Below are 20,169 nucleotides of genomic sequence, written 5' to 3' on the forward strand. Positions count from 1 at the left end.
TCACTTTGGGCGGTGCCACCTCTGGGCTGGTGGTCTGGGGTAGCATAAGAAAGTAGGCTAAGCAAGCCACAGGGAGCAAGCCAGTAAGCAGCACTCCTTAATGACCCTTGCACTAGTTTCTATCTTCATGTTCCTGCCCTGACTTGCCTGGATTTTAGACTACAAGGTAGAAGATAAAATAAATTCTTTCTTTTCCAAGTTGCTTATGGTCACAGTATTTTATCATGGCAATAGAAACTCTGACAGCATACTATGGTGCTGCTCCCATTCCCTGCAGACCTACCCCTTTAGTTAATTCTCTATGGATAGGTGCTTAGAGATGCTGGTGGGTGAGCTTTATGGATTCCCCAACCACTTCTCAATTCATGCAGGTTGATAATCAAGACCAACCATTACACATCTCAACTTCAAACAGTAGGCTTTCTGAGAAAGCATTTGCTCATCACCAATAAGATGATCGAGGGTTCTTCTATCTGGTTAGAAATTTGGGCCAGACAAGGAGAGGCTACTTACCCTGTGGCAGTTACCTTTCCTTTATTATTTGGCAGCAGTAAGCTTTATGGTTCTCTGCATGTCTTGGAGGTTGGGTCTCTTAGCACTTTACAGTGGTTACTCTTGGAGCACAGCCTGGAGTCTGAGATCCTTGGTTCCGAGGACTTGACAACTTTCGCAGGCTCCCTGGAAGCCAATGACTAGAGTCTCTCTTCTTTAGATCCACACACACAGCTGTTTATTGTTTTCAGTCAGTTCTCTGTTCTTCATCATGTCTTTCTCTACTTTTGCTTCCTTTCTTTCTACTCTGACCACTTTGAAACTGTTCATTATCTCTCAAGGTATCAGAGAGCCACCACTCCTACAGGGAGGTGACTGCTGCAGTAGAGACTTGCTCAGACTTTGCCCAGGAGCTACTGCACTGCATTAATTCATTTTTTGTTGTTGCAAAAGCAATAGCCCATAATGGTGGGGTAGCATGGCAGCAGGTGGCAGGACCAGCAATCTGAAGACTCATAGCATGCTGGTAAAACACTAAGCAGGACACAAACTGTGAGGCAAGGCTACAAACACTCAAATGCCATCCCCACTGACATTCTTCCTCCAGCAAGGCCATGCCTAGTTACTAAGGTTCTACAGTCTCTGCATACAGCACCACCAACTGGGGACCAAATGTTCAAATATATGAACCTATGGAGGACATTTTATTTTAAACCACAGCATTCTACCCTCCACCATCCCTCATAGGGCTCATAGCTATATCATAATGAAAAATGCATTTAGTCCGGATTTAAAAGTCCCCATAGCCTTTAATGGCCTCAACACTGTTCAAAAGTCCAAAGTCTCTTTGAGACTCATTGTAATCTCTGAACTATAGCCCCATGAAAAAGAGAAAAAAGAAATGCTACCCTCCTAACTTACTGTGTCATAGAATATCATTTCCGTTCCCAAATGGAGGAATGAGAGCATAGTGAGAAAATAATGGACCAAGACAAGACCAAAACCCAGAAGGACAAATGCCAAATACTGTGGCTTCAGGTTTGATTTCTGGGACTTTAGTTTCAAAAGGCTTAGATGACTCTTCCCCTCCAGCATGACTGCCTGTGGTATTCATCTTTCTTTCAGGATGGTTCCCCTCCTTGTATGCAGCTATTTTTGACTCATGGCTCTCCCTGTCTTATGGCTCTGGCCTTCCAACACCTTGTAGGGTCTTGACTGCAACCTGAGTCTCACTTTCATAGCTTTAGACAATGGCCGCTCAAGGTCTCCTGGACCCTCAGGGCCTTCTTCTTGCTGTGACTCCAGAGTAGGTACTCAGTGGCTCTCTGAAACTGTAGTAGAGGGATTTATGATGCCCTTACTCTTAGTCTCTGGTACTTCCAGGGCTAGTTCCTCATGCATGAGCTACCGAGTTCCGCTGCTAGCTTAGGATGGACTCTCACTGCTCTTAACCACATGAACAGCAGCCGTTGCATGTTGAAATGATCGCTTTCTAGAAGGAAGCAGCTCCTTGGGATTTCTCGTTTCACAAGCTGGAAGCTTACACGGGAAGGGCTTTGCCCTCAGCCCCTCACTCATTACAGAGCAGCAGACTTCTTAATGATGATAATTTTCTTAACAATTAGAGTCACATCTTTTAGTATGTGCTTGGACTGTAATAGTAAACTATAACACTCCTTTTCTCTCAAAACTGTACATTTTTCATTTCTTTCTGCCCCACGGGCTCTTTGTTTTTATTGCAGACATAGATAAGACTTATCAGCAATAACCAATATACAGACTCAATGTTGTGCTGTCTTGAAAGTTCCTCTGCCAAACGCAGTAGTCTGTTACTGTTGTTCTTACTATTTTATTGCCTTTTAGATGAGTTAGTTCAATCCAAAGTGACACCGAATTCAGAGTACGCTAAAGGCAAAGCAGCAGGTTCTGGCAGAATTTCAGACTGGGCTTGTTCTAAATTCACAGCTGAGGTAGGAGTAATGAATGAAATCTAGAGCTAATGAGCTATCACATGATTTGTATTAAACAGGTGTGTACTTCAATGTACAGCAGGCTCTAGGACAACATGTGACTGTAGCCATAGGCCGCAAAAGATGTTACAACAGGGGATTCTGATGTTTAAAGCAGAATGGAAGAATGTCACTGTCCTCTCCCATACAAGAAATAGGTTGATTTGGGAACCTTTTTTATTTTCACTTGTTATCAGCAGCCACTTCCTGTGGCCTTGAACCCTCAAGTTTCTTCTGCTGCCTTTTTTGTTGTTGTTGTTGTTGTTGTTGTTGTTTCTGCTTGAAAGCTTTACCTTCCTCACCTTTCCTCTTGTCCTGTTTCAGGGCTTCTTGGCCTATTTATGGCTTGATATCTTCTTCCTTCCCTCCCTCCCTCCCCTCCCCTCCCCTCCTCCCCTTCCCTCCCTCTCTCTGTCCTTCCTTCCTATCTTTCTTAGCTTTTTATTGGTTCTTTGTTAATTTCACATCTGTCCCCTCATACCCGCCCACTACCCTTCCAAACTCACCTCCAAAAGAAGAAAAAAAAGATCTCTGTAAAAGCTGTATTGTGGGATTGGGGATTTAGCTCAGTGGTAGAGCGCTTGTCTAGGAAGCGCAAGGCCCTGGGTTCGGTCCCCAGCTCCGAAAAAAGAACCAAAAAAAAAAAAAAAAGCTGTATTGTGTTACAGTGTATACTCTGTTGTTCACACTTTGCTTACAAATGTTCATTGCAATGTTTCTGGTTAGAGGTTTCTGGCTTTTGCTACACTGTTAACACTGAAACCTGACTGGATACCCTGTGTCATGGAGTTCCTGTACTTTTGGATCTGCAGGATTGGCCCCTTCATGCACTCCAGCAGTTCATTGATGGAGTAGATGTCAGAGTGAGCCAATTCAAAGTCCGGGATCTGGACCTGAGAAGCATCTGAGCTGTTTCACCCACCAGCTTCCCTGCACCCACAACACTTGGGTGAGCTCTCCTGCTCTGCCCCTACTTGCCAATCTAATGCCACAGCCAGCAAGAGGCAGAGCCAGCTCTCCTGCTCTTATGCCCATGAGGCTGCCTCATCAGCACCGTGTTATTAGGGCCATCTCTACTGTGCTGCGCAGGCAAGCTACAGACAGGGCCCACTCTCCTGACCCTTGCAGCAGTCAAGGGGCTGGGCCAAGTCCCTATTCTTACACCCTCGAGGTGGTTCACTTGCAACTCCAGCAACCAAGGCCAGCTCTACCCCGCTGCTCAGGCGAGGTGCAGGACTTCCTCTTGTGAGTGTTGCAGCCAGACAGGGCTGGTTTTCCTATTCTTATGACACCAGGGCCAGCTCTCCTGTCTGCCATAGATGTCAAGGAACAAGGAAGGGGGAGGATTATCTATCCTATGTCCACATTGCCACATAGCAGACAAGTTGTGGAGCCAGCTTGTCCATGCTCAAATTCTTGGGGCTGGCTCACTTGCACTCCTACCACCAGCGCCATCTCTACTTTGCTGCCCAGGTCAGGTGCAGGACTGGCTCTCCAGAGGGCTGAAGTAGGTGAGGGGCAGGGCCAATTCTCCTCAACAGTAGCAGCCTGGAAGAAGTGAGAAAGGAGATAGGAGAAGGATCCTACCTCCTCAACCATGATATCTTACACCCCTGGGCCAGCTCACCTGCAACTCCAGCAACTGGGGCCAGCTCTATTGTGCTTCCAGGATGATGTTTGGAGCTGCTCTCCATAGTACTACAATTGGTTAGAGACAAGATCAGCTCTCTTACTCTCATGTCCACAGGACCAACTCTCTATCAATGCCCAGGCCAGAAGTAGGACCAATTCTGCACAGCTCTCAAGGATCAACATGTCTTCAAGGGGCAGTTCAGACCAGAGACATTTGCCTGGTCCTTGGTGGCAACTGGCCTCCGCTGCTGCAGGGCCATGGCCCCAACATGGCAGCATTGGAGAGGAGCCCATCATAGTCTCAGGTGCTATTACCAGCTATCTTACTACCCTTGAGTCTTTAGCTTTGCCTCTATTCATTGTGCCCACAGCCCTCTTATTCTTTTTCTCTTTCACTTCTCTACCACTTAGTTGGATCTCTTAGTGGTGCCTGGAGTCTCAGAGTGTCAAGGGTTGTCTTAAGAGGAATGCTATGCCCTGCCTGTGTGTTATGGCACTGTACAGGGGTGATATTGGGCATGGTCCTTCCCCAAGGTATGAGTGGTGCCAGACTAATCATCATCTCAGGCTAACTCCCTATCTGAGCCTCAGTGCACTGGACTGGCAATCTTCTTGGAGTTGATTCTCTCTTGTGCTTACCTGTGTGGTGCCATGTGGAAATCATCTTGGGCTCATTCCTTCCTGGGGTTGGAGGTCCCAGGTGTGGTTCTTCTGGTCTCTGGTTTCAGGATAGATCTTAAGGCAAAGGCAGAAGGCAGTCAGATCCTTTGTCAAAATATCACATCCAAATGGCCTGTAGAGCAGTTGCTATTGAAGTCCTTGACTATCTCTTAAACCTCATATTTTGAGCTTATATGGGCCATATTACTCAGCACTGCTGTCTTCCAGGTAATCAGCTGATTAGGCTTTACTCTCTACTTATAACACATACTTGCTCTTTAGTTTAAATTCTCCAAATCTTTCCCATTCCTCCATATACCAATATGGATGGGTTCTTTATAGCAACATCCCACTCCCGGTACCATTTCTTTTCTTTTGTGATATAGTGCCAACACACCAAAAGCATCTTATGGAAGAAAGAGTTTATTTTTGCTAATAGTTCCAAAGATAGAGTCCATAGTGGCAGGGGAAGCACTTCAGCAGGCAGCCAAAAGCATAAAGCCATTAGATCATATCTTCAATTGCACATACCAAGAGAGATTGAACTGGAAGTCAAGCAGGCGTATAAACTGTCAAAGTCCATCAGTGATGTCTTTCCTTCCAGAAGGCTATACTTCCTAATGATTCCTCCACCTCCCCTCACATCACAAATTTTAAACCAGTTCAAACACATATACACCCATGGGAGACATTTCTCATTAAAAGCAGAACAAGTGCAAGGTGGGTATTGGGAATGATTAGTATTTTTTCCAAACTGGGCATCCACCGTTCTAGTGATATTGCTGTGTGTAGGATCCCAGCAGGTAGACAGGATCACCACTAAGCTGTTGCAATTGATAGCAGCACACTATATACTACTGAATTCTCTGCTGCTAATGAGTAGTTGCTGACAGACTGCACCTAAAAGCCAGGGGTTGAGGTTCTGAGAACAGACACTGGATATAAGTGGGGCTGCTTAGTGCTTGGAAGGTGGGTGTAAGCCATTGTTACTGCTTATCATCATTTTGGATGATGCTTTTCCTATTATCACTATTTGTTGTCTCTGATGCTTCTTCTTTGTGCAGTGAACTTATCTCACAGTATTAAAAGTTGCTAAAGAACTATTACTTATGAGAAGCCCTTGAAAAGCCTAATGTTGCAAAACTATAGAAGGTTGCCCAGAAGTGTTTCTCTCTCCTGATTTATTAAGTCTTAGCAGCCTGTTTACACAACCAGAAAAGAAGTATTTAGACCAATCTAAGGAAAGATCTTAGAACAAGGGCAGTAGGCGGTTGGATTCTTTTTTTTTTAATTGGATTTTTTATTTACATTTCAAATGTTATCCCCTTTCCCTATTTCCTGTCCATAACCTTCATTCCATTTCCCTCCCCCTTCTTCTATGAGGGTATTCCCCAACCTATCCGCCCATCCATTTCTGCCTCCCTGCCCTGATATTCCCCTATACTGAGGGGTCCAGCCTTGGCAGGACCAAAGGCTTCTCCTTCCATTGGTGCCCAAAAAGGCCATCCTCCACTAAATATGCAGCTAGAGTTATGGGTCTGTCCATGTGTACTCTTTGGATGGTGGTTTAGTCTCTGGGAGCTCTGGTTGGTTGGTGTTGTTGTTCTTATGGTGTTACAAACCCCTTCAGCTCTTTCAGTTCTTTCTCTAACTCCTCCAATGGGGACCCCATTCTCAGTTCAATGGTTGGCTGTGAGCATTCGCCGCTGTATTTGTCATGCTCTGGCAGAGACTCTCAGGAGACAGCTATATCAGGGCAGCTAGATTCTTTGTTGAAATACGATATACAAGTGGTCTCAGGCCCAGTCCTTGACTGTCTTCAAAATCTCATGAGCTGGGGGTTTACAGGCTACATGACTTTCAGAGCTACTATCTTCCAGACAACCACAGGCTTCCAGGAAAAGCCCTTAAAGCACTGCCTATAGCATTTAATTGAAAGTTCTAAAATTTTCCATAGTCCTCCAGAAACCAACATGGTTGGGTTCTTTATAGCAACACACCTCTTGTGGTCTAAATTCTATATTAGTTGCTTTTCTGTTGTGATTTAATATTAATATCAGCAACAACTTATAGTCATACAAACAGACATTCGTTTTGCCAGAGCAGGCATTTCTTTGTGCCAATCATGACAGATAATTGTTTGGAGCAACAGCAGTGTTGCCTTTTTAGCTGCAATCACAGTAGTCACTCTACCGGGGGAATTAGCACCAATTATAGTTGTTCTTTCACCAGGGGAAGTGTTTCCTCTCCAATCAAAGTGGAAACTGTCCTGAGGTCATTTCGGGTTCATAGGCTTGTTATAGAAAAAGCCTGTATAACTGGCAGCAAAGATGCCAGTTGTAAGCCTCACCCTCAGGAGCCACGTGATGAGCCGTAATTTTTCGGCTTGTCTCTTGTCTTTTTGTACTTGTCTCTCTCAAGGCGTGCACGGTACATTACAAAAGGATGTTTTTAGCATTAGAGCAGGTCACCTGGCTATTGTACCCAAACTCCCTTCAGTTAGGACAGACAGGTAAGCAAGAATTCCGTAGCTGCTAGTGAGAGATCAAATTGCTCTGTCCCTAGTATATTTGTTTATTTACAGGAAAATAAACAACAAAATTTTTATGATATAAATTAAGAAATTTATCATTAACACTAACAATGATTTTTAACAGTGGTTAACAGTGTTTCCACAATGGTTAACAACTGACTAGTGCCTGGGGAGAGATGATCCTCCACAACTGCTTCATACCCAGAAAGCTCCTCCATCTTCAATGGTTAAGCTGTGGAATTAGACAGGGCTGTGTTATTGTCTACACCCATTGCCTCTTGCTGCGCTGAGTTATTTCTCCTTCTTTAAGAAATGTGACTGGCAATTTAGCATGTAGGAGATGATTTTTTAGAAGGAAATACTTTTAGATGAAAAAAGATTACTCATCTCCAATGAGAGCCTTTGAGTGCTTAGTATCGGGGCTACCCAAGGATTGTGAACTGGTATTTGTGTTGACTTAAGGGACACATCTATTTTAATTAATTAAATTAATTAATTACTTTGCCTCACCTTGCCTGTCTTGGTCTATCAGCAAAGAGAAATGTTAAAACAGGCAGACAGGACTATATTAGTATTTTCCTTTTAAAAAAGTCCCCTGTTGGGCTGGAGAGATGGCTCAGTGGTTAAGAGCACCCGACTACTCTTCCAGAGGTCCTGAGTTCAATTCCCAGCAACCACATGGTGGCTCACAACCATCTGTAAAGAGATCTGATACCCTTTTCTGGTGTATCTGAAGACAGCTACAGTGTACTTATATATAATAAATCTTTTTTTAAAAAAAGTCCCCTGTTTGTATGCACTCATTGATAATGGATATTAGCCCAAGTGCTCGAATTACCCAAGATGCACAGAACACATGAAACTCAAGACGGATGATCAAAATGTGAATGCTTCACTCCTTTAAAAGGGGAACAAAATACTCTATCCCCATAGGAGGGGATAGAGAGGCAAAGTTTAGAACAGAGACTGAAGGAACGGCCATTCAGAGCCTGCTCCACATGTGGCCCATACATATACAGCCACCAAACTAGATAAGATGGATGAAGCAAACATGAGTGTCAAGCACTGGCAGAAGCCCATGGGTGGAGGAAAGACCTCTGGGACTGGTTGATTGACCCCTGCTGAAAGCCGAGGCTACCTTGTCTACAGACGGGAACAGTTCTCTTCATGAAGGTCAGAGATAAGTGGGTGCTGCCATGGTGGACAACACAATGTCATCTGGGATGGCTGAACCTCAACCCCCCAGCACATCAGTGCCGCAGATGCCTTTGCCGTCTCTTGGATGCCCTGGTGAAGCCAACAACTGTGAGTACTATTCATTGCTCAGGATATCAGGAGGGAAGAGATTCAGTGGCATGGGGCAGTAACAAAGCAGATAAAGTGGCTCGGAAAATGGCTATGCAGGAGCCTATCCTGGTGACAGGCCTTCAAGAGACAGCCACTGGGAACTGGGATTGGACTAAGGGATGGCCTCACTTAGAATGTACAACAGAAGAAAAGGCCCACACTGTGTAAACAAAAAACAAAAAACAAACAAACAAAAAAAAAAAGGAAAATGGCACACTTGAGGGAAAACTATATTCCTCAGAGAACAAACAAAAGACTCACTTTGCCAAATACAGAAATGGACTCAACTTAGATAAGAAGCTTGTCCAAAGAGTTAAGGTGTATATAATAGACTTTAAGATTTTAGCCAGAAAGGCAGTAAAAAATATAAGATATGTCAATAAATAAATGCTTAACAAACAAACAGGACAAAAAGACCTAGAGAGTTTAGTGAGAAGTCAAAGTAAACTTCACTGAGATAAAACTAAGAAAATATGATCACGAGTACCTCCTAGTGCTTGTAGATACCTTTTCAGGAATAGACAAAAACTTTCCTCACCAAACAAGAGACGGGCTCTACAATCATCAAGAAGATACTGGAAGAAATCTTCCCCCGATTTGGAATGCCCAAGGTAATCTGGTCAGACAACGGCCCTACTTTCGTTGCCAGGGTAAGCCAGGGTGTGGCCAAGTATTTAGAGGTCGATTGGAAATTACATTGTATTTACAGACCTCAAAGTTCAGGACAGGTAGAGTCTAAAAGAGACCCTGACCAAATTAAATTGACCATGGAGACTGGCGCAGACTGGGTGGCACTCCTTCCCTCTTGCTCTCTTCAGAGCAAGAAATACCCCTTCCAGATTCAGCCTTACCCCCTTTGAGATCTTATATGGGGCCTCAGCTCCTCTGACTGTATTGGATGATGTTACTAAACCAACATGTCATAGTAATAATGATTTGTATGCCAGGCTAAAAGACCTACAGGTGATACAGAAAGAAGTCTGGTCACAGCTGGCAGCAGCCTATGCCCCGGGGACCCCCAAGACATCTCATCAGTTCCAGGTCAGAGACTCGGCTACATACGATGGCACCGAACCCAGATACTCGAGCCTCACTGGAAAGGACCGTACCTGGTGCTGCTGACCACCCTGACAGCCATCAATTCTCAGCCCTCACCAGCCGTGTACTAGCTGTTGGGACTGAGAGCTGGGACCTAGAGGGACACTCAGCATGTTTGCCCTGGGTTCCATCGAGATAGGTATAGAGATAGGCTTGATTTTTATTACAAATGATGTAACCTTGCATATGTTAGTACTCCTAACACTTCTTGGGACTGTGCCTCAGGGATCACAATCTGTATAAGTTTAGAAGTTCTAAAAGCTAGTCATGACCTTGGTGTGTAGGTTTAGATAGTGTCCAGATTGGAATCCTGATGCTAAAGACTTAGTAAAAAAAAAAAAAAGAGTTGAGAATTACTTAAGGCTATCTAGGTGCTGCAAGGGCAGCACAAGGACATCTGCCATTGCCCTGCAATGCAAGGCTTATAGAGAATTCAGAACTGCCATTGACTCAGATATAAAAAGAGTGAAAGACTTTTTAGCTGACCTCCAAGAATACCTAACCTCCCTCTCAGAGGTAGTCCTTCAGAATAGGAGAAGATTAGACCTGATATTCCTTAAAGAAGGAGTCTGTGTGCTACACTGAAAGAAGAATGTTGCTTCTATGCAGACCATTCAGGAGTAATTAAAGACTCCATGAATAAACTTAGAGAAAGGTTAGACAAAAGACAGACAGAGAAGCGCATCAGGGATGGTTTGAGAGCTGGTTTAGTAGATCTCCTTGGATGACTACTCTGATATCTTCCCTTATGGGACCCTTCTTAGTTTTGCTTCTGCTTCTGATTATAGGTCCATGTGTGTTAAAGAAACTAGTTAATAGGTTTGACTCCTACAAAAAAGATAGAGACGCAAAAAAAAAAAAAAAAAAAAAAAGATGGTTGAAGCAAAGAAGTGCAGGCCGAGAGGAACCAGATGTAGATCTCTCCTGAGAGACACAGCCAGAATACAGCAAATACACAGGTGAATTCCAGCAGCAAACCGTTGTACTGAGAACAGGACCCCTGTTGAAGGAATCAGAGAATGGACTGGAAGAGCTTGAAGGGCCTGAGACCCCATAAGAACAACAATGTCAACCAACCAGAGCTTCCAGGGACTAAGCCACTACCCAAAGACTATACATGGACTGACCCTGGACTCTGACCTCATAGGTAGCAATGCATATCCTAGTAAGAGCACCAGTGGAAGGGGAAGCCCTTGGTCCTGCCAAGGCTGGACTCCCAGTGTATGGGATTGTTGGGGGGTGGTAATGGGGGGAAGATGGGGAGGGGAACACCTATATAAAAGGGGAGGGGGAGGGCTGATGGCCTGGAAATCTGGAAAGGGAATAACATTTGAAATGTAAATAAGAAATACCCAATTTAATAAAAATGGAAGAAAAAAGTCCCCTGTTTGCCTTTAGTTTTAACTTCTCATGTCCAGTATTTAACCTACTTTTTATTTCTCATAATTACATTTATATTCTATAACCTGAAAGCCTTTACAATTCATTTTTACAACTGAGAGCTGAAAGAAAATCTGTAAAGTGCAGAGAAAAGCTTACTACTCTTATTTAGGCAAAACACACACACAGGCCCAGACACCCAAACACACAGACACAGACACACACAGAAACAGAGAGAAACAGACACAGACACATACTAACTAAGACACACTTATTTGTACACAAACAAAAAAACATTCCATTGTGGTTGGTCGACAATCCAATAATTTCTACCCAGCTAAAAGAATGGGGGAATGTGATTTTGGATGTTATCTCTTCATTAGTAAGAACAATATCAACTTCCTGAATGCTCAGTAAGTGTCAGGTAGGTGTTAATTGCTTCACATATAATTCTCACGGCAACTCTCCGAGGTAGATATTAAAATATTTTTGCTTTGTTTTGCAGGGAGAACTAACCCAATGTTTAGATAATTTCCCCAAGAGTATTTATTTAGTGGTAGACCCAGATTTTATTATAAAATTGACTCAGGGATATGTGCTTTTAATAGTCATGAGACTATACGTTCATGTTCTAAGGATATGGATAGAATACAACTCTAGGGGCTGGTGAGATGGCTCAGTGGGTAAAGGCACGTTCAGTATGAGCCTGCGAACCTGCGTTCAGTTTTTGTAATCCACATAAAGGTAGATGGAGAGAACTGAGTCCATGAAGGTATCCTCTGACCTTCACACAAACACTGTTTAAAAAAATGCCTCCATGAGACCCAGGTGGAAGGCATTTTCTCAATTACTGACCAATGGGGGTAGGCCCAGCCCATTGTGGGTGGGACCACACCTGGGTTGATAGTACTGGATTCTATAGGAAAGGAGGTGGAGCAAGCCAGTAAGCAGTACCCCTTCATGGCCTCTGTGTCAGTTCTTGCCTCCAGGTTCCTGACCTGGTTAAGTTCCTGTTCTGACTTTCTTTTGGTGATGAACAACAATGTACAAATGTAAGCAAAATAAACCCTTTCCTCCCCAATTTGCTCTTTTGGAGATGGTGTTTCCTTGAAACAATGGGAACCCTAACTAAGACACATACCAACCTCTCAGCCAGCCCAGCTGGGAGGATTTCAGAGATCCTACAAAGGAGACTGCTGCATACCTGTGTGATGGCCCAAGCTTGGTCCTTTAGGCAGGCAACCCTCCCAGTCAGTGGTGTTGAAGGGAAAATCTGTGGCCTCTATCAAAGATACACTCAGATGGTCTTAAAGATGGCCGCACAGGGTTTCTGCATTGAACTTGACTCCTGGCCCTGGCCCCTCTAGGACACTTTATTTTCATGTTTGGATAATTCTTTCAGATCTTCTGCAGCCCAGGGCTGGGGTTTTGTATGAAGAGTCCTTGTCCCACACCTGGAAGTAGGGCTGTGGTTTGACCTCAGCTGTGACCCTGGGATGACTGAGCTTTTGAATGTACTGTTTAGGGTCTTGTTTGCTGATGGAAACCAGAGTGGTAGCCAGATCCTATGGCCAGTTTCTTCAGGGTCTTTGGCATCTGGAATTCCTCCAGTCGCAATGTGAGAGCCTCACAGTTGCTCCCTTCCTTCCATACACAGATGACTGCAAACAGGAGTTAAGACCAGGATGAGGCAGCTGAATATTTTTTCTTCAAGTTGGTATGAATCATAATGAAAGGCATGTATAGGAGAGCTACTGTTCTGAACAGGAACCAAGCCTGCTTCTGACTAATCCCTCTGAGGCTGCAGGCCCTCCAGGTCCTCAGGAACCAGCACTATTCTCCGTGGGAAAGAGGCTTACTTTATTAGGTCTGGAGGCCAAGCTCATTTTCCTCAAGATGATCAAACTCCATCTGAAGGCTGTGTTAAGACCCTTGTGTGTATCAGCTCATCTCATTCCTGCAGCAAACATTCCACTCAGTCCACCCCACTGACCTCTGCATCCCATTTGCTGCAGTCATTTCCTCTCTAGTCCAGAAAAAAAAAGGTGCTGGAAACTTTTGCAATGGTTTACTGTCATTTCCTCCAACACTACATCTCTCAGGATGCTCAGTGATACTCTTCTCTACCTGAAAGTATTCTAGTTCCCAGGACTCAACAGTTTTTCAGTCTTCTCATTAGAGTTGACTGTGGTTTCAGCTACTTGCTCACAAGGAAATAACTCTGATTTCCTTATTTCCAAAGAAATACACCCAATCATTAACCCCCAGTTTCAGACATCCTCCTTCTAGTCAGGACTTTGAACTTATTCAGATGATTATTTCAACCTCAACAATCTTCTCTGAATGTCCTTCTCTAACCTCCTGTCCTCACTTCCTTCTGACTATCTTAAATTCTATTTTTCTTTTGGTGTGCATTTATATTTTTATTTGTAAACGTTTCCCTTGCTTCCTCCCTTTCTTTTTCCCCCCTCCCTCCCTCCCTCCTTCTCTCCCTCCCTCCTTCCCTCCCTCCCTCCCTCTCTCTTTCTTTCTTTTCTTTCTCCACTTTACATACTGATCTTAGCCCAGTCTCTTCTCCCAGTCTCCCCACCCTCCGAGTGCTCCCACCCTCCCCTCCTCCTCCGCTCTGAGAAGGGGGAGGGCCCTCCATATCAGTTCACCTTGGCACATCAAATCACCACAGGAATCAGGACATCCTCTCCTACTGAGGCCATACAAGGCAGCCCAGTTAGGAGAATAGGATCCACAGGTAGGCAACAGAGTCAGAAACAGTTCCCACTTCAGTTGTTGGTGTGCCAGCATGAAGACCAAGCTGCACATCTGCTACATTTGTGTGGAAGGCCTAGGTCTAGCCCATGTATTCTCTTTGGTTTGTAGTTCAATCTCTGGGGACAGAGTTAGTTGACTCTGTTGGTCTTATTATGGACTCCCTATCCCCTTTGGGTTCCTCAATCTTTCCTCCAACTCTTCCACAATACCACCCCCAACCCTTGTGTCTCAGCATGTGTTTCAGTCAGCTATTGGGTGCAACCTCTCAGAGGACAGTTATTCTAGGTTCCTGTCTGTAAATCTAACAGAATATCATTAATGGTGTCACAGATTGGTTCTTGCCCATGGGATAGGTCTCAAGTTGAGCCAGTCATTGATTGGCTATCCCCACCCCATCCCCCCACCCCACTCCAGTCTCTGCTTCATCTTTGTCCCTGCACTTCTTATAAGCAGGACACATTTTGGGTTGAAAGTTTCATGGAGGGTTATTGTGCTAATTCACATGGCTACAGTAGGTGGCCACTTCAGGCTCCATATCCCCACTGCTAGGAGTCTCAGCTACCCTCATAAACTCTCTAGAGACTCCCTTGTCTCAGGGTTCTGGCACATACTAGACATGCCCCCTCTGCTTGCCACTGATTTCCATTCATTCTCTTGGCCTTTGATCCCTCACTCTCTCTACATCTGATCTCCTCCACCCTTTCCCCTCCCCCACCCCCTTTCCCATCCAGTTCCCTCCCTCCATCCACCTTTGATAACTATTTTATTTCCCCTTCTGAGTGAGATTCGAGCATGCTCCCTTGGACCCTTCTTGTTGTTTAGTTTCTTTGGGTCTGTGGATTGTAGTGTGGGTATCCTGTACTCTATGGCTGATAATCCCTTATAAGTGAGTACATATCATGCATGCCCTTTCTGGTCTGGGTTATTTCACTCAGGATGACCTTTCCTAGGTCCATTCATTTGCCTGGAAAATTCATGAAGTCATTGTTTTTAATATCTGAGTAGTACTTCATTGTATATATGTACCACATTTTCTGTATCCATTCTTCTGTTAAGGGATATCTGGGTTGTTTCTAGCTTCTGGCTATTAGGAATGAAGATTCTATGAACATAGTGGAGCATGTATCTTTGTTATATGCTGGAGCATATTGTTGGATGTTTACCCAAGAGTGGTATAGCTGGGTCTTGAGGTAGAACGATTCTTAATTTTCTGAGAAATGGCCAAATTGATTTCAAGAGTGGTTGTACAAGTTTGCATTTCTACCAGCAATGGAGGAGTGCTCCTGTTATTACACACCCTGGCCAGAATGTGCTGTCACTTTGATCTTAGCCTTACACTCTGAGGGGGATAAGATAGAATCTCAGGATCATTTTGATTTGCATTTCCCTGATGATTAAGAGGTTGAACATTTAAGTCTTTCTCCACCATTTGAGATTTCTATTTGAAAATTCTCTGTTTAGCCCTGTGCCTGATTTTAAAATTGGGCTATTTGTGTTGTTGGTGTCTAATTCTTGAGTTCTTTATATATTTTGAATAGTAGCCCTTTGTCAGATGTAAGGTTGGTGAAGATTTTTTCTCATTCTTTAGACTGATCTTTTGTCTTAATGATAGTGCTCTTTGCCTTGCAGAAGCTTTTAGGTTTCATGAGGTTTCATTTATCAATTGTTGATCTTAGTATCTAAGCCATTGGTGTTCTGTTCGTGAGGTTGTCTCTTGTACCAAAGGCTATTCCCCAGTTTCTCTTCTATTAGATTTAGTGTGTCCAGTTTTTTGTTGAGGTCTTCAATCCACATGGATTTGAGTTTTGTGCAGGGTGATAAACATGGATCTATTTGCATTCTTCTCAGTGTAGACATCCAGTTAGAACAGCACCATTTGTTGAAGATGATTTCTTTTTTCCATTATGTAGCTTTGGCTTCTTTGTCAAAAAATCAAGCATCTGTAGATGTGTCAGTTTATTTCTGAATTTCAATTTGATTCCATTGATGAACCTATCTGTTTCTGTAACAATACCATGCAGTTTTTATTATGGTTGCTCTGTAGTACAACTTGAAGTCAGGGATGGTGATAAGCATGGGAGATTTTTTCCATCTTCTGGTATCTTCTCAAATTTCTCTCTTCAGAGACTTGACATTCTTGTCATACAAATCTTTCACTTGCTTGGTTAGAGTTACACTAAGACATTTTATATTATTTGTGGCTATTGTAGAGGGTGTTGTTTCCCTAATTTCTTTCTTAACAAGTATATTGTTTGTATAAAAGAGGAATACAATTTTTTTTGGTTAATTTTGCCTGGACACTGCTGAATGTGCTTATCAGCTGGAGGAGTTCTCTAGTAGAGTTTTTGTGGTCACTAATGTATACTATTATATCATCTACAAATATCAACACTTCTATTTCTTTCTTTGCAATTTTATTCTTGCAAATTCTTGCAATTTGTCTTGTCCTTCCGGTGGTTTGTTGAGCTGTCACTGTGCAGGGGTATTAGGGGTGCTTTCTCTGTCATTTACATTGCTCTCTTTCTTCATCTTTTTCTTTCTTGAGTTATGCCTTTTATGCGGAAGCTTCTCTTACTTAGATCAGATCTTTATCAATTTTGATGGAACCCATAGTATTTCATAGGCAAAACTTCTTCCACAATGTAGCACATTCTCTGATTTTTACATTAAAATAACATCAAAATAAACATGTTGATTTGATTTAGCTGTTTTTTTCTACAATCCAGTGTCTTTTGCCTAGTCTTATTCTCCCTTTCTATCAATTTACAATTAGATACTTATGAATCCACACATAAATAGGCATTTAGCCACTTATATTCCTTGCCCAGCTCCACACCGGGGGGGATGGCTTTTTACAAATTGTTGGTTGTCTATTGATCTTCAATTACACTGTGTCCCACAGGTTCACAATTGAGCAGCTCCTGTTCACGTCCTCTGTCTTTTGTCACTCAAGCCTTTGTATTACCAAAGCTAATTTTTCTTATTGTACAGTTATTTTTCAATCTTATTTTTCTGAGAGGAAAAATGTAAAGGTTACAATTGAAGGGGTTTACTCAGTGAGTAAAATTGCGGTGAGTACTAAGACGATGTTTCCAAGCAATGTTTCTATCCCCTCTAGTCCTATCCTTGGTCTTAAGGGATCTGAAATGGAGTTTCCCATTTTTAAATGCAGGAAGAGTCTCCCTGTATAATTAAAATAGTCTTTTGTGGTGGCTTACTGTGATTTGATGATAATTTGCTGTCTTAGAGGCTCCTGTATTGTTCTTGCTCTGGGCTGGAGGCTCTTGCCAATTTGGTGTCACCCCAGTCTCCCAGGGCATTCAGCTGAACACAAAGAATGGATGGTTCCTCTGGAGACAATCCAAGGCAAATTTCTCCCCTGCAACTTTCTGTAGATGTCTTCTGTCTTCTGTAACATTTTTCTTTTTTTAGTCAGATGTCCTCTGCTTTCTGCAATGTTGTCCGTTTTCTTTTCTAATCATACTGGGTGTTCCTTCCAACCACATTGAGCACAAGATATAAATGTAACCTTTATTCTCCTGTAATAATTGTCATCTCCTTGGTTTACTGCCTCAGTCTGCTAACCTAGGCCTAGTCTTGGAAGCTTCTAAGCTCTGTACAACCTAATTTAGGCCTAGAATATTTTCAGCCTTTGAGACTTATTGTTGAACAGCTCATTCCTTCCTAGTTCGTTCTGATCCTGCTCTCTGATTCAACTCAGTTGTTCTGTTATCAAACTCCTCTCCAACTAGACTGATTAAATATGGGTTTCCTCTCTCAGCCTCTCCTGAATGAATTTCTCTGCTTGATCTCAAACTAACTCTAACAATATGTTTTAATCATCTGACTCCTTCTCATTCTCTGGCTCATTCTGTCTTTCTTTGTATTTAGCTTGTTCTCTCTCTTCAACCTATCTTTGTAAAACTGTCCTGGTAAAACTCTCTCTTTCCCTTTTTCTTTTTACTTTCTTGTCTCTCTTCACTGCTCTCTTTAGTAGCTTCCTTTTTCTCTCTCTTCTTGTGAGAGCTGGGCACATCCTATTCTGTCAAATATTTCTCTGATTCATCACATTGTCTGTTACTCAATTAGATACCACTTTCAAACATGAGTGCTTCCTTTTACAAACTAACTTCACCCCATTGTTCATGATGTGTACTAAGGGCATGTCTGTATTCTAGCCAGAGGGACTAAATATGTGTTCTAAGGCTGAGCCATACCACAATGAGAAACAGGGCTTGTCTGTAAATAACACAATGTGATCAAATATCCTGCAACAATAAGCTACTCTAATAAATCTTACATATTATGTATAATTTAATAATTATACAATACATTACATTTTATATTATTTACTATAATATACAACAAAGTACACATTAATAAAATTAATATAATATACATACTAATATATATATATTATTTATTAGGGTAACTTACAGGCTGAGGTACATGTAGTCCAACAAGGTAAAGACCAACAATCCAAGTGTTGTCCAGTTCATGAAACTAGAGATCTCAGCAGTCTGAATGTGGCACTGGATTCTTAGGTAGCTTCTGGTCTCCATTCTATATTGGAATCCATATAAAGAAGGTTCTAACACTAGTGAAGGAATGCTTCAGCAGAAAGATAGATGAACTTCCCAGTGAGAATGAGGGCAAGCAAACAAAAAGTAAAAACTTCTGTCTTCTCTGTCAACTTATGTAGTCTGCCACCACAGACTCAGATCCAGATTTATGATGTATATTTTCATATCAAAACAATCTAATTAACAAAATCTTTCACAGGCATGCCAAGCTGCTTGGGTGTAGTTGATTCCAGATGTAGTCAAGTTGACATCAAGATTAATCATCTTGTTATACATATAGATTAGAACATGAAGTATCTACTTTTCTAATTCTGGCTTATTTCACTCAAGAGGATGATTTCCTACTGCATTTAATTTTTTTCTGCTAATTAAAATCTACTCTTTACATATTCCTTATTTTATTAATCTGTTTGTGGCCAGTTTTTGCTGATAATCATTTTTTATTTGGCTGTTGCAAAATAATGCAGCTTTAAACATAGTGTACATTATGTCTGTGGTATGTTGACTTAGAGCATTTAAGTAGTACAGCTGGGTCATATGGTAATTCTATTTTTAGTTTTTGAGGACATCTATGCCAAATTCCACAATGGCTACACCAGTTTGCACTGTCACCAAAGGTGAATAATAGTTTCCCTTTCTCCACGTTTGTCAGCATTTGTCATTTGTTTTCTTGATGATAAGGCACCCTGATGATTCCTTGACTGTTCGGAAGATTTTAAGTTTTGCATAATACTATGCCAATTCTTGAGATGGTTTTGTTGCCATTGGAGTCCTTTTCAGGAAATTCTTCCCTGTGTTTATATGTTGAGATATTTTCTCTCTAGCATTTTCAACATTGGTGATGTTACATTAAGGTCTTTGATCCGTCTGAATTGAAATGTGTGTAGGATGAGAGATAGGAATCTAACTTCATTCTTCTACATGTGGAAATCCCGTTTTCACAGCACCATTTGCTAAAGATGCTGTCTTTCTCTAATGTGTCCTTTTAATGGCTTTGTACAAATTTAAGTCGCTGCGACTTTGTGGTTTTATTTCTATTCTCTCCATCTGTTCCACTGGCTTGCACATCTGCCTTTGTGCCAGCATTATGTTGTTTTTGTTACCATAGTTCTGTAACATAAATTGATTTTGAGTATTGTGATTCATCTGGACTCCCATCCCTTTTAAACTAAGAATTACTTTGACTCTTTGGGGGTATTTTGTACTAAGTTTTAGCATTTATCTTTTCTAGCTGTGGGAGGAATATATTTGGGTTTCTTGGGGAGACTCCATTGAATTTGTACAATGCATGTCATATTGTGACAGTTTTCACAATCTTATTTCTGCCAATCCATTAGCAAGGAAAGTCTTTCTATCTTCGAATGGATATCTTATTTAGCTTCCACCTTTACTGTCTTCATGTTTCATTGTATAGGTCTTTCACTTTCTTGGTTAGATAAATTCCTGGGTATTTTACTTTTTAAAGCTATGTGAGTAGAATTCTTTCTTATCTAGCTTATTATTGCTATATATAGATAGCTACTGGGGTTTGTACATTGATTTTGTGTTCTGCTTCCTTGCTGAAAGTATTTATTAGATGTGAGAAATTTCTGGTGAAGGTCATAGGATCCTTTAAATATAGGAGTATGTTATATTAAAATAGAGATAATTTTCTACAGATAAGTGT

At 42.1% G+C, this 20,169-nt stretch overlaps 1 long non-coding RNA gene across 3 annotated transcripts in view; it reads left to right on the top strand.

Annotated features, from left to right (window-relative positions):
* The window catches only part of LOC103691475 (uncharacterized), a 49,972-nt gene that overhangs the window by 22,291 nt on the left and 7,512 nt on the right, over positions 1 to 20,169 (top strand). For 2 of the 3 annotated variants that reach the window (XR_005500712.2, XR_005500713.2), the window contains exon 3: positions 3,314 to 3,450. The exons of the other annotated variant lie outside the window; for it this stretch is intronic. This is a non-coding gene — a long non-coding RNA (uncharacterized LOC103691475). The remainder of the gene's footprint in view (positions 1 to 3,313; positions 3,451 to 20,169) is intronic. 3 annotated transcript variants of the gene reach the window in all.

This window comes from Rattus norvegicus, chromosome 2, assembly GCF_036323735.1.
Source record: "Rattus norvegicus strain BN/NHsdMcwi chromosome 2, GRCr8, whole genome shotgun sequence".
NCBI lineage: Eukaryota > Metazoa > Chordata > Mammalia > Rodentia > Muridae > Rattus > Rattus norvegicus.